General features: G+C 38.2%; 1 protein-coding gene across 2 annotated transcripts in view; it reads right to left on the bottom strand.

Annotated features, from left to right (window-relative positions):
* The window catches only part of stk11ip (serine/threonine kinase 11 interacting protein), an 82,034-nt gene that overhangs the window by 5,352 nt on the left and 62,961 nt on the right, over nt 1–13,721 (bottom strand). The gene's annotated exons all lie outside the window — the stretch shown is intronic.

Raw genomic sequence — 13,721 nt, forward strand, 5'->3', positions numbered from 1 at the left:
CAGCAAAATTATTCACACACTCTAAACTCAAAATGAAAGAGTCAGTGTTTAAAATAGCTTTTATCACATTATGTTCATAATTGCTTATTTAAATTTAATTAAAGGGGGGGTGAATTACTGTTTCATGCATACTGAGTTTTTTACACTGTTAAAGAGTTGGATTCCCATGCTAAACATGGTCAAAGTTTCAAAAGTTAAGTTGTACGTTTGAAGGAGTATTTTTGTTCCAAAAATTGTCCTTCCGGTTTGTCACAAGTTTCGGAAAGTTTTTTTCGAGTATGGCTCTGTCTGACGTAAGAGAGGGCGGAATTTCCTTATATGGGTCCTAAGGGCACTTCTCCGGTAAGATCGCGCGCGCGCGCACACTCGTAAACCAGAGCAAGAGAGTGAAAGCAGTTCGCCATCAAAGCGCCCTGCCCGGCTTTTGGGAAGTCAATGTCACCAAAGAAGTGTGTTTTTGGTTGCCAGGGCAAGACAACCCTGCACAGATTCCCAAAGAACCCGGCGTTAAGGCACCCGTGGATGGAGTTTGTTTTCCTGAGCATAAACGTTGTGTAAGACTGTTGTTCCCTGCATTTCGACGATGATTGTTTTATAAACAAAGCCCAGATCGTCTAATTCTTAAGGATCGAGCAGGATCGAGCAGTCACAATGATAAAGGTTCGTGGTCGTGCGTTGGAACGGTGAGTAAAACTGTTGAACAAATGTCTCTGTGTGTTGTTAGCTCGGCGCGTTAGCACAGCTTTAGCTTCGCCCACACGGCCCGCCCCCAGCCGCTCATTTTTTCCGGAAAGACTCGGTACAGCCAATCTTTCAATTAAAAATATAATAAAACAAAAGACTTTTTGGAGATATGAAGGATGCAATATTACTCTATAGGTACTCAAGATTAACAGGAGATTGAGTGAAAATGAGCATTTCACCCCCCCTTTAAATAATTTTGTATAATTAAATAATTTTATCTTATAATAGGTTGAACGCACTTTGAAATCAAAAGTGAGGCAACGTGAAAAAAAAATGGTGTCAGTAAACCAACTTATATAGCCAACAATAAAGCTGCAAGCAGAAATTATAGGAGCACCAACATTTTGATAAAAAAAAAAAAAGACTGAAAATATAATTTGTTGATTTGTTTGATGATTTCAGTCAAAGTCGTTTAAAGCAGAACTCGGCAACTCTAGCGAACTCTAGTCACTTCTTCGCTGATTTTCCCTTTTGTTGTCGCATGTTTTCCCCACGAGCTCCCCCTACAGCTGTGCGGGGGCGTATATTTCACAACACGGTCGTAAAAAACTCACTTGCGGTGGCCTCCTCCCCCTCTCTACCTCTCATGTGCGTTTGTTTTGATCGGAGCAAGCCAACTGTATCGTGTGGAGCTATGTCTACCGAGGTGGGTAATCTGGTAATACATCATACATGCGTGTGTGTTTATGTTGAATTGCCATAAAGCAATTCGTGTTTCGCGCTCGTTCTCGTTCACGCTTCTCACGAGACTTCCAATTTCCATCTTGCCGGGACGGTAGTCCCCAAGTTGCAAGGTTGGTTTTCCACCTGGGAACGCTGGGGGGAGTGGGGAAAGTCACCAATATCACCAGAACAGGTTGTTTAACTATCCAAATGATTTCTAGACAGTTTTATTAAGTTAAAAAAGTTACCAAGTTCTGCTTTAAAGGCCTTAAAAAGAACGAATTACTTACCAACTGCTTATGCTGTAACTTTTGACCAACAATACAAAGAGTGCTGATACAAAATTGATATTGTAAGGACATGATATATTTTGCATTGCAAAACTTTTGCAATATTTCAACTTTTATTTCAGTCCAGACTCCAGAGTTGTAATAATTTTTCACAAAATCTTGTGTTGAGGATGGGAGAGGATGGGGTTAAGATCGGGACTCTGTGGTGGTCATTGATGGGAAAGCCTGGTCATTCAGTATATTCAGGTAGTCAGCTGACCTACAGAACTCATTTTTGTTGCTAAACCTAGGACTGACCAAGTGAAGCAACCCCAGATCATAACACTGCATCCACAAGCTTGTACAGTAGGGATTATGCATCGCTTCATGTGCTCCCTTCTTACCCTGATGTGCCAATCACTCTGGAACAGAGTAAATCTGGACTCATCAGACCATATGACCTTTTTGCATTGCTCCAGAGTCCAATCTTTATGTTTCCTTGGCCACACAGCTGTTCATTCCCAATCTATTGAGCTCTCGTTTCATAGTGCGTGTGGAAATGCTCTTACTTTCACTATTACATTGCTGTGAGTTCTACTAACGATTTTCTACGATTCGACTCAACCAAACGTTTAAGTGATCTCCGATCATGGCCATTCAAGATTGTTTTCAGACCACATTTTTCTTCGCTGTGATGATGGTTCATCACTATCCTTCCAGGTTTTAATAATGCGCTTGACAGCTCTTAGTCCAATTTTAGTAATTTCAGCAATATATCAATTATGTGATTAATGTTTGCTGTTTAACACATTAAAATTAATGAATGCATCTCCTGAAGTAACTATGTGAATATACTGTAATACTGTAATGTAATACTGTAATGTTCAATAGCTATAATTACTCATTGTATTGCTATTAATTTAATAGAGGCATCAATATCAGTGTGGATGATACTGACCTTCATACATAGTACTTAGTTAAAAGACGCCATTAAACAAATGTTTAAAATGTAAAATAATTAAAATGTAAAGTTGAAAATATATTTATGATTACAAATTTTAATTAAAGGTGTGAATAAATTGTGATTATGTTCTGACGTCTTATGTAGTTCTTACAGTATGTATGTTCCTACCACCCCCCTTTTCTGTTTTCTTACAGCTTTTATTTCTGAATAGTTATGGAGTTAATAAACAGTGGGTTTTACAAGGTAATGGTGTGTTACATGAGTGGAGGCAAACATGAAAACATGTTGTTGGAAAGGTTGACTGCCTGATAACTGCTGGATGCCTCAGGAACTGTAGAGAGGGCAGGGATATTAGTGTTGTCACGATACTAGAATTTCTAACTTCGATACGATACCTTGAAAAATATCGATATTCGATACCATTTTCGATACCACAGAGAAAAAAACTGCCACAATATTAAGGTTTTTTTTTTATTTAAAGCTAAATATAACAAGTTTAGAACATGACAATGAGGTATATTTTACATGAGGTAGTGCACTTGTTCAAAAGCATAAATGCTGGTTAATACATTAACGTTATTTGATGAACAGATTTAAACGCAAACGTGTGTGCATCACACGCGAAAACAATGCTCACTGGATCGACATGAAGTCAAGTCAAGTCACCTTTATTTATATAGTGCTTTTAACAATACAGATTGTGTCAAATCACTTAACAGTATCAAATTGGAGGAAAGTGTCAGTAATGTATAATAACAAGATTAAACATTCAATTTTCAGTTAAAGGCATTTCATTATTGAATTCAGAGATGTCATTGTCTTGCTCAGTTTAGTTTAATTAGTATCTGTGTAATCAAATTGATGATATTTGCTAATGAAGGCAAATTGCAGAATTAAGTAATAATTCTTGAATAAAGTTAAATAAGCAAGTTAATTTACATTTGACCACAGTTAAAATGTACTTGTCTAAGATCACACAGAACGAGCAGTGTGCTGCGATTTTTATGTTGCTAGGCAACCACTGAAACAGCTGTCCTGTCAGTCAAGTAAACATCAAATCAGCCTTTTATTAACTTTATTTACTTTCTGTTAACATTGTGGTAGTTACGGTTCGTGAAGTCGTTAAGCTCCTGGTAACCCGCGAGAGCACCACAAGTTTACCCCCCATCATCGCACTCTCCAGGCGTTCAAGCAACTAGCTTTCATCACTAAAACGGAAGGCCCGCGAGGCGCATTAACAGCGCGCAGAACGCTCGCTGGAAACCAATTGAAAATAGGCGCCTCTCATTGCAAAAAACGCGTCAGATTTGATCGGCCCCATTCACTTCACTTTTGCTATTTAACCAGAGCGAATGAGATGAGTGCGCGTCTGGTGTTTGTCAACGCGCCTTTGGAGAGAAGTGAAAGCGCGGCTAGTATCGATACTTCGGGAAATTAATATTGGTACCGTTCAGATATTTCAGTATCGATATTTATCGAAATATCGATATTTTTGACAACACTAAGGGATATCAGCTTATTCTCAGCTTAAACCTCAAGTCCTCCTTTGGATAACACTTATTTCATTTGGATAGCTTAAAGGCCCGTACACACCGGGACGAATATCGGCGCGCGTTATTCGCCAGCGTTTTTCAACGCGTTTTTTGTGTTCACACCCAAGCGATTTTCGCTGACGATGAGCCAAGTGAACATGCAAATTCATTCCCTGACATTAGATGGCGCTTAATACCACTCCATAACAGTTCTCTTTTATCAAGATTTTTGTAGTCGCTGTCGCGTTTGTCATATAGTTCTTTATGTTCCGACACCAACGAGACCAGCAGCTCTACATTCATCTTGCCTTGCATCTTCCTCGTCTTATTTCTTCCCGGCAGTGTTTTCACGCTACTCGGCATCTATCTTCTTCGCCGTTACGTATGTGTGCTCGGCAAGACCGTTTTGTGTTTGAGCGCCCCCAAGTTGTGTTTTACTGTAACTTCAGAAGCTCCAGACACGTGAGCAAAAGCGCCAAAAACCAAAAAAACGAACCCGAGGCGTTTTTTAAAAAATTACGCTTTTACGCGTGGCGTTTTTCGCGTCGGTGTGCACACTCACATTGGCGCCCTTTGTTTAGTCACGAGGCGTTAAACGTCGGCGAATATACGTCCCGGTGTGAACAGGCCTTTAGACAAAAGAAACCAGTTACAGGCCACAACAGCTATTCTAAGGGGCTGCATATGAAGAACGTGTTTTTGAATTCACTGCAATAAACAAGTTAAAAGTTGTTCAACTTTTAAAAACCATGTCTTTAGACCTTACATTTTTTCTTCTTTTTTCCACTGTCCTGTGTCTCATGTTTTTAACCACAAAACACATTCTGTGTGAATATTATGTATTGTTCTGTACTGTGTGTCTATACTGTACATAAAATAAATTGATTTCCCCAAAGGTTGTCTTTGGACTTTTTTTCACATGCATGTCTCTCTGATTAATCTAATAGGGGCAATTAGCAATTCGCCTAAAAGCTTGTCTCAGCACAGTCCAACTTGAATCACATTATTTGATTTGATGGGCGGGGATCTGTGTAATGGACCCAATCTTAGGGCCAAACTGCATGATTTTAAAAGACTAAGCAGACCAAACTGTCAGTGTTTCTGAGTCAGAATGGGTGTGTAGATCCCCGTTTATTAACCAGTAATGATATTGAAACATTTCAAAATGCCCATCACTGAAAGTCCTTGCAATTCACTAAGTGAATCAGATGTTGATTGATTAGCTGCTCTGACGGATTCATTTCAGCGAAGCATTCGTCAGACACATTTTGGAATACACGTAGATCAACAGGGAAACTAATCCAGTTTTTTTCACTGAAAAGATGAGGATATGTCATGTTGGGCTAAGAGAAACTGTTATTGTAACCATGAAGACCAAAAATCTGGATAAAATGGTGCTGGGCTTCAGTTATATTGGTCGGGATGTACAACTGAGAAAAAGAGCTACTGTAGAGCTCCATTTGTCTATGAATTGTGGGAATACTGTCCGTGCTTTAGAGATAATCACTTCTGGGTGGGGTTCACATAGCATCAGCAAATGATGCAGCGCCAAAGTGACCTAATAAAAGGGCACGTTGTGATATTGGACTGTGTAACATCTGACATATTCATGTGTGAGCACTGAGCATTCATGTTATTTGATGGCACGTTGTCAAAAATACTTTCCAACTGCCACATACAGTACATGAGTTTGTGAGAGAATGTATTCCGGGATCATAGCTAGATTCAGATTTAAATTCAAATTCAGCAATTGACGCAACTAAGAAACCTGAGCGTAGACAGGACAGAGATCTTCAGTCTTGTAGCACGTTTGGCTTTAGATTGTAAACGAAAGTCAACAGTAAATGAGCCATAAATCGAAGACAATGCAGCCTCTGTTGCTCTACTTTCTCAAGAAACAAGTTCACAAAGACACAGAGAACAGCATACTAATACATTTTTTTACTGTAATCATTCTGGAGATTTTCATCCAGACCTCAGAACACTCAGTGTCCCCACTAAATAAATATGTGGTCCAGAGCATATATATAAGCATACTTATATATATCAATAAGTCAATAAGTCATATAAAAAAGAATAAAGGCCCTAAACTTAAGAACAAAGTGGTGTGACGTCATTTCAACAAAATTAGGGCAAAAGAAAGTTTGTTCGGTGTTCGTTTCGGGAGTTCGAAACAGCTTGCCGTGGCGATTACATAAAATAGGTGTGTGTGCTCTGTAGGGATGGGACGATTACCGGTTTCACTATAAACCACGATAAAATGTACTGACGGTTAGTATTATCGTTCAAATTTTAATCATTATTAAAACCGTGTTTGATTATCGCGATTTTAATAACTCACTGTAAATCCTGTCCATCCAGCAACAGTCTGACGCAGCCGCAGCGCGCAATGTTGTTGTTTTTATTCGAGAAGGAATAGCGGAAGGCAGTGACCGTGCTCGGGAGATTTTTCAGCCTTTTAAGAGGACCAAATCTGAGGTGTGGTCATATTTTGGCTTTTACAAAAGTCCTGAGTGAAACTTAATCGAGGATGGTCACTACAATCACAAACACTTCAGATCTGCCGAGTTGTCTTGTGTGACCATCACCGACTGTTGTAAGTTATAGTGAACGCAAGGCAAGTTAACTTTGACCTCAATACCAAAACTACGTCTGGGAAATAATTGGGCACAAAATGTTGTTTTGAGTTGAAATATTTTATCTCACTCACTTGAAATAAACGTGAAGCTTCCGTGAAGAAAAGTTTGCAGCAAGTGGCTTTGAGCCAAAGACGAACGATCAAGTTCAAACAAGACTATCATTGTAGGCTACACTTACGCCGATTTATTTTATTTTTTTTACCACACAATTACGGGGACATATTGAAATGAGATTAATGTTTTAAATCTTACCAGTTTATAAATCCATTTTGTACAGCGTACAAAACAATCGTCCAAAAACGAAGAGCAAGACGGCAAGTTGTAGGCTATTTGAATGAAACGAGAGAGCGCGTCCGTTGCGATACATGGATGTGCGCCGTTATAATGCATTGCTATTGACGACCGTCATTATAAGGAAGGAAATGCCACAGAATATAATCTTGCTTAAAAAAGTGCATAGAGCTGCTGTTTTATTTGTTGTTTGTTGATTTTCAAATATAAAACTTGATGAAATGTCTTCAGTGTGAGCATCAACTCTTTTTGAACACTTTCATCTCGTTTTAACAAAACCGTGATAATATTGATAATCACAATAATTTTGGTCACTATAATCGTGATATGAAATTTTCATACCGTCCCATCCCTAGTGCTCTGAGGCCCCGCCTTCTTTGATGTGGAAATCTCTAGTTAATTTCTTCTGTTCAGTCCGTCAAGGTCAGACATCCGCGAGTCAAAACATCACTACAGAGGCGCTTTAAAGTAAAAACTGTTTAGTTGTAACTCTAACTGAGACTATAACACTGTTTTTATGTTTTATACTACAAAGCAGCTTGCTTTTAAACAATTTTTATAAAGTGACCAGCTTAGCCATATTTCAAACATTCAGTCAAACCTGACACTCAACAAACCTAGCCAGTTCAGATATTTCATGTGTTCTAGCTCAAACACACCTAATGCAACTGATGAAGCCCTTGATTAGTTGCATGAGGTGTGCTTGAGACAACACCTGTTTTGCAGATTTGTGCTGTAGTGAGGGATTCTATTCAGGGGTTGAACAATTTTGAGAGGAGTCATTAAAGTCATTAAAAGTTGCATTTTCAGTTGAATTTGCGAAATCCACTTAAAACATTTCAATTACAATAACTTGAGCTATTTCAATTACTTTTGTTTGATTTGTCCATTGCAAACAGCTGAAAGTCTGTACATTTTGCAAATAAACCAGATTTGCAATAGGGGTTGAATGATTTTGATTACAACTGTACATATTCATCTAAAGTGTGGGCAGCCCAGGAATGTTCGCTAACAGTAGCCTATATAGCTGGTCAAGTATTTTGAACTTCTTTTTACCCCTAAGCGAAGAACTAAAAATAACTTCACTGTGAGTATATCAGGGCCTTAATCCCGGAGTACAGTCTCAGTGCACTGTGCCCCCTTAAAAAGAAAGTCTACTTAGTTCTTTTGTGGCAAGTGTGGCGTCAAGATATGCAGACATTGTCAAAATGTCATTCGAAGAGCATTGACGGACAACAACAAAAATAAAACTTACATTAAACATCCTCCTTCAACTTTTAAAGATATCACCCGTCAACCAGAGCCATAGAGAGAAAGAGTTGCGACACTCCCATAGACCTCCGTTGTAAATAATGGCGGCGCTTTTAACCGCCTACTTCCGGGATTTGAAAATCGGATTAGTTCTAAACACTGTCATTTTGGCGTTGGACACCATTCACTTACATTGCTGCGCGTCGAGTTGTTCTAGAGTTAAGTTGCTGAAATATCGACCTCTTTTGATTTGTCAACTGTCTATGTTGTATCAGAGGCCCTTTGCGATGCTTATACTGGTCTTCATTTGTATATGCACAGCGTAATTATTTATATTTTATGTTGGTTGTTTCAACCAATTTTCAAGCACTGCCTGCTAGCTAGTGCGATTTCGTCAGCTGTGACAGTAAGAGTTCGGTAATGAATCACTACCACCTTTATAGCAACTTTTATTTAATTTAGTTTTTTGGGATATACTAACTTTTCATTATGTTTTATTGTCTTGAGTGAAGCGGCTTGTGAGAACAATGCTGGACCTCTAGGATTGTTATGGGATCACCAGTCCTGTGGATCACCTGCCCCTGGTTTTTGTTTTTCTTGTTCACACACACCCACACAAGCACACATTTTTGTTGTCTGTCATTGTTTAATAAAAAATATTTAAGCGAACTCTGAACGGACCGCCACGGCAGACCTCTTTGCGTGATCACGAAGGTAGGCTAATGGCTGAATCAAAATTTATAAGCAAAATCACGGGAATCAATAGCCTAATACAGCCCAGTTGTGCTAAAATAAATATCATGAGACGTCCATCATCAGATGAATGATATGGAAAAGTTAAGTTAGAGCCGCTAAAGCCAGTGCTACTACCCATGCGAACATGAACACTGAGCTTTTCCCTCCAAAAATATAGCCTAAAACTTATCTCCAAATGCAAAACTGACATTAACAAAATGCAATAATGCAATAACAGCTGAAAAAGTACTTGGGTGTGTGTTTTATTTTATATTTACTGTTCAATAATGCAATCGCTGCTGTCTGTCCCATAGAAGAGCATGACAGCCAGCGTATGTTTTGGAACTATTGGGGCTTACATGAACCACGTGACAGCCATAGCGGCGACATCAAAGAGTGTCGCAACTCTTTCTCTCTATGGCTCTGCCGTCAACCAACAAGTTATTTTTGATGCTTTTGAAGAACAACCACAAAACAATGGCATTGCTTGACCAAAGAAACTGAAATTCCTGAGTGAAATTTCAGACATTAAGTTTCAAAATAACCTGGGAGGACAATGTCTTAACAGAGAACATAGATCCTTTCTAGCACAGCCATTAACAGTTTACGCTTTCTGGTGTGATCATGCAGGTTTGCACTGTACAACATCAGGAAGATCAGGCCCTTCCTAACTGAGCATTCAATACAAATTCTCGTCCAGGCCTAGTGGTGTGCGATATGACCAATTTTATTTCACGTTAACGATAACACAATATTGTTATTTTAGCTTTAAATAAGGTTATGATTGAAATTTCATAATTGCTGTCACCATTTTCAATATCACAAAAAACGAATACGAACCGGAGTAAAAAAAAAAAAAAAACACTCGAGCTTACTGAAACTGATAAAAGAACAAAGAAACTAATTACAAGCATATGGCAAAACAAACTAAAATAGAACAAAGACACAAATGAAATAGACCTACCTGAAAAACTTCAAGCACTAGAAATAAGAAATAGCTACTACATAAATTGTATAAAGTAATCAAATGTCTTCATAGTCTTCACTGTTTAAATTAAATATACATTTATTCTTATCAAAGTGACAAAAGTGATTCAGTCAAGAGCAGTGAGAGATTTTCTCTTTTTTTATTTGATTGACATTAAAAACGACAGCAGGTAATTTGCTGTCACTTTAAGACCGACTGCACAAATCCAATATACTTGTGTGTTTTCTTTCTCAACTGCTTATGTTCACTTAAAGGTGCATTGTGTAATATTTTGGAGGATCTGTTGACAGAAATGCAATATCATATACATAACTATGTTTTCAGTGGTGTATAAAGATGTTACTTAATGAACCATTATGTTTTTATTACCTTAGAATGAGCCATTTCTATCAACATACACCGCAGGTCCCATTACATTGAAATGCGGCGACATGTTTCTACAGTAGCCCTAAACAGACAAACACGTTTTGTCAATATGTTGTTCTTTGTGCAAGACTCAGAAGCTAGCTCAGTTCACAACCTCACAACTAGATGCTGCTAAAAATTACAGTGCACCTTTAATACATAAATGACAAATACATGGTCACTTTGACACATAAGTATATGTTTTTAACATATACTAAGCCCAATTAGTCAGTAAAAAGCACTCAGTTCAGTTCTCACGCGCTTTATGAGCAATGGCTTTATGAGCAAAGGCTTCATGTGCACGCGTCTCTCTGACAGCATGAGCATATAGCGAAATGAGTTGTCTTTCACTGATTATTGCACTTCAACGGTTTAAAATCACTTTTTTAATCACGTTTTTAAACCGCATTACTTAAAAATGCATGCAAACTTTCGTGATTGCGTAGCACAGCAATTTCACGTGAGCATAACCACGATAGAGACGATAGTCCAAAATCTCAACCAGTTGACTAATTTCTACCGGTAAATCGTGTCTACCAGTATATCGACCACCCCTATCCAGGCCCTTGTCATTTCTAGGCTGGACTACTGCAATTCTCTTCTGGCTGGACTTCCAACATGTGCAATAAAACTCTTGCAAATGATCCAGGGCACAGCGGCTTGACTGGTCTTTAACGAAACCTAGAAAGCCCTAAAGGAGCCTCCGGTGTGTAAGTGAATGGGCATCTTGTGGTAACATCACAGAGAGGCACAAAATCTCTCTCAAGAACGTTTTCATTTACTGTTCCTTGCTGGTGGGAATGATCTTTCCAACCTTATCCGGACAGCCGAATCACTCACAATTTTCAAGAAAAAGCTGTAAGAAACTGTAGTCTGCCTCGACCCAGATTCCACTCCAAAATATATTTTAGAATAAGCTCATGCCCAAAATGGCTTAATTATCATAGAGATGAAGGAAGTGAAGTTATATTGTTTCTTCACCATTTGGGTTGATCACATCCTGAGCAAATGGTCATCATCAATTGTAGAATGGGAATGGGTGTGGGACACCGAGAACCTTCTCAGACAATGGGGTTTCTCAACTTCATTAACATACAGACCACAGCTGTTACAACAGGAGCAACTTCATTTTCATTAAGAGTGGTAAACTGTAACAGGATACAAGGCTTGAGATTTGGATGTTCTATGTTCCAGTGAACCCAAGATGCTTCGTTTACCTTGCCCCTGCTATGCTGAAATAAACTTTATTTTTTAGATCTTCAAAGTCCACATAATTTTTTCTTACTTTGGCGAGCCACCCAGCGAGGGATTTCCAACAAAAAGTGGGGAAAGGTGAGAAAAAGCTGTTTTCTTTATATTATGCAGTTTTTTGTCAGGGAACCCCCTTGTTTAAAAAATCTAGAAATGAAAATTTTAAGGACAGAAGAGAATATGGTTTAATCAGTATTAGCAGGAGGAGTAGTTAAGCCTATTCTGTAATATTTTGTTTAAGATTCTAATGGAACTGAATCAGCCTGAAGCAGTGTGGTGGCAGAGCTGTATTGGAATTGTTGTTTCTCTAAAGTAACTGAAACAAAGTGCTTAAGTGTAAAGTTTCTAAAGTAACTTAAACTTGGTGTTGGTCTCTTATAATTCTGTTAAGATTCTAAAGTAATTGAATCAACCCGAAGTAGTGTGGTGGCAGAGTTATATTAGATTAAGTCAAGTCAAGTCAAGCCAAGTCAAGTTTACTTATATAGCGCTTTTCACAACACAGGTTGTATCAAAGCAGCTTCACAGTATTAAATTAAAATAATACATCAATGTTTGTTTCTAGTGGAAAACGTTCACATTTGGTAATGCTGATCAATAGTATTGTTGATTGATTAATTAAATTAAATTAAATATCCCCAAATATCCCCAACTGAGCAAGCCAAAGGCAACAGTGGCAAGGATTAGTTGTTTCTAAAGTAACTGAAACAAATGTGTATGTTTCTAACGTACCTAAAACTAATTGTGAAGTTGTTATAATTCTGAGGAAATACTAAAGAAATCGAATAGACCCGACGCAGTGAGGTCACAGAATTATTTCACAACTATTGTGTGTTATAGTGTAGACTAGTGAGTCTGACGCGTCGTGACTCTGTGAAGTTTAAAACAAGAACCCGAAGCAGTGTGGTTTTGCCCGACATACTGTGGCAGTGTTTTAAATTTGATTTGATTGTTTAAGCCCAAAGTACGGTGGCTAAGTAGGTTGTTTTAAGAATATAACATAAAACCAGACATTGTGTGGTTTTGTCTGACTTACTGTGACAGTGTTACAGTACATTTCTTAACTGTTTTGCATAGTGAAATTTAAGGCATTGTTCATTTGCATCCGAAGTACTGGAGCTGTGAATAATTAGACTAACGGATATCTTAAAGGAACTAGATAACGTGTAGTCATTTAAATCAGACTTTGTGAATAACAATTAGATCACGAGATACTCTAAAGCCTGATAAGACTTTTGAAAATGGAAGAAATTATTGTTAATTACATCGCTAAACACGGTTCTCAGGGAATGTTTGACGGAATAGAGAATATTGTTCATAAACCCGTACAAGTGGGCTATCTCCAAGTTAGAAAATGATCCCAAAATGCAGAACAAAAATGTGAAAATTGCTCATGCGCTTCAAGCTCTTTTTGCTTCATACAAAGTAACTAGGAGGAGAGTAGATGAGTTATAGGATGAAAATGAGCGAAATTACTGGGGTAATTTCTACAAAAAATTACCTGGCTAGTGAAATGATCTGGAAAGAAGAAAAGGTCAAGATGCAGAATGAGATCGCACTTCTTAGAACTAACAATAGTATGCTTAAATCATCTGTGGAAACATTGTCCGACAATTTGGAGGAAGCAAAGGCGGCTTGTCAGTTTATGATAAAGAATGTCACAACTGACAAAAACCCTAATAAGACATTGTTAGGTGTCACATTGTGTAACCCAGTTCCAGAAATGCCAGATTTGCAGGAAGACAGCGCTGAGGGTTGGGAAAAAGATTCTCAGTCATTCAGTAAACAATACTCTGACTGTAGAGTCAGATTTCCCATGGCACCAGTCCATACTACTACGAATATTCGTGCTAGTGAAGGAAGGGAACCAATGACCTCTACCATAGTCCGAGGATTTAATCAAACTGAACTCGAAACTGTGATCAAGAATATTGGTAAATTTGATCCTACCAAACAAGATTCATTAGATTTTCTGAAAAACTTGGAGGA

The sequence above is a fragment of the Scardinius erythrophthalmus genome, assembly GCF_964197995.2.
Source record: "Scardinius erythrophthalmus genome assembly, chromosome: 12".
NCBI lineage: Eukaryota > Metazoa > Chordata > Actinopteri > Cypriniformes > Leuciscidae > Scardinius > Scardinius erythrophthalmus.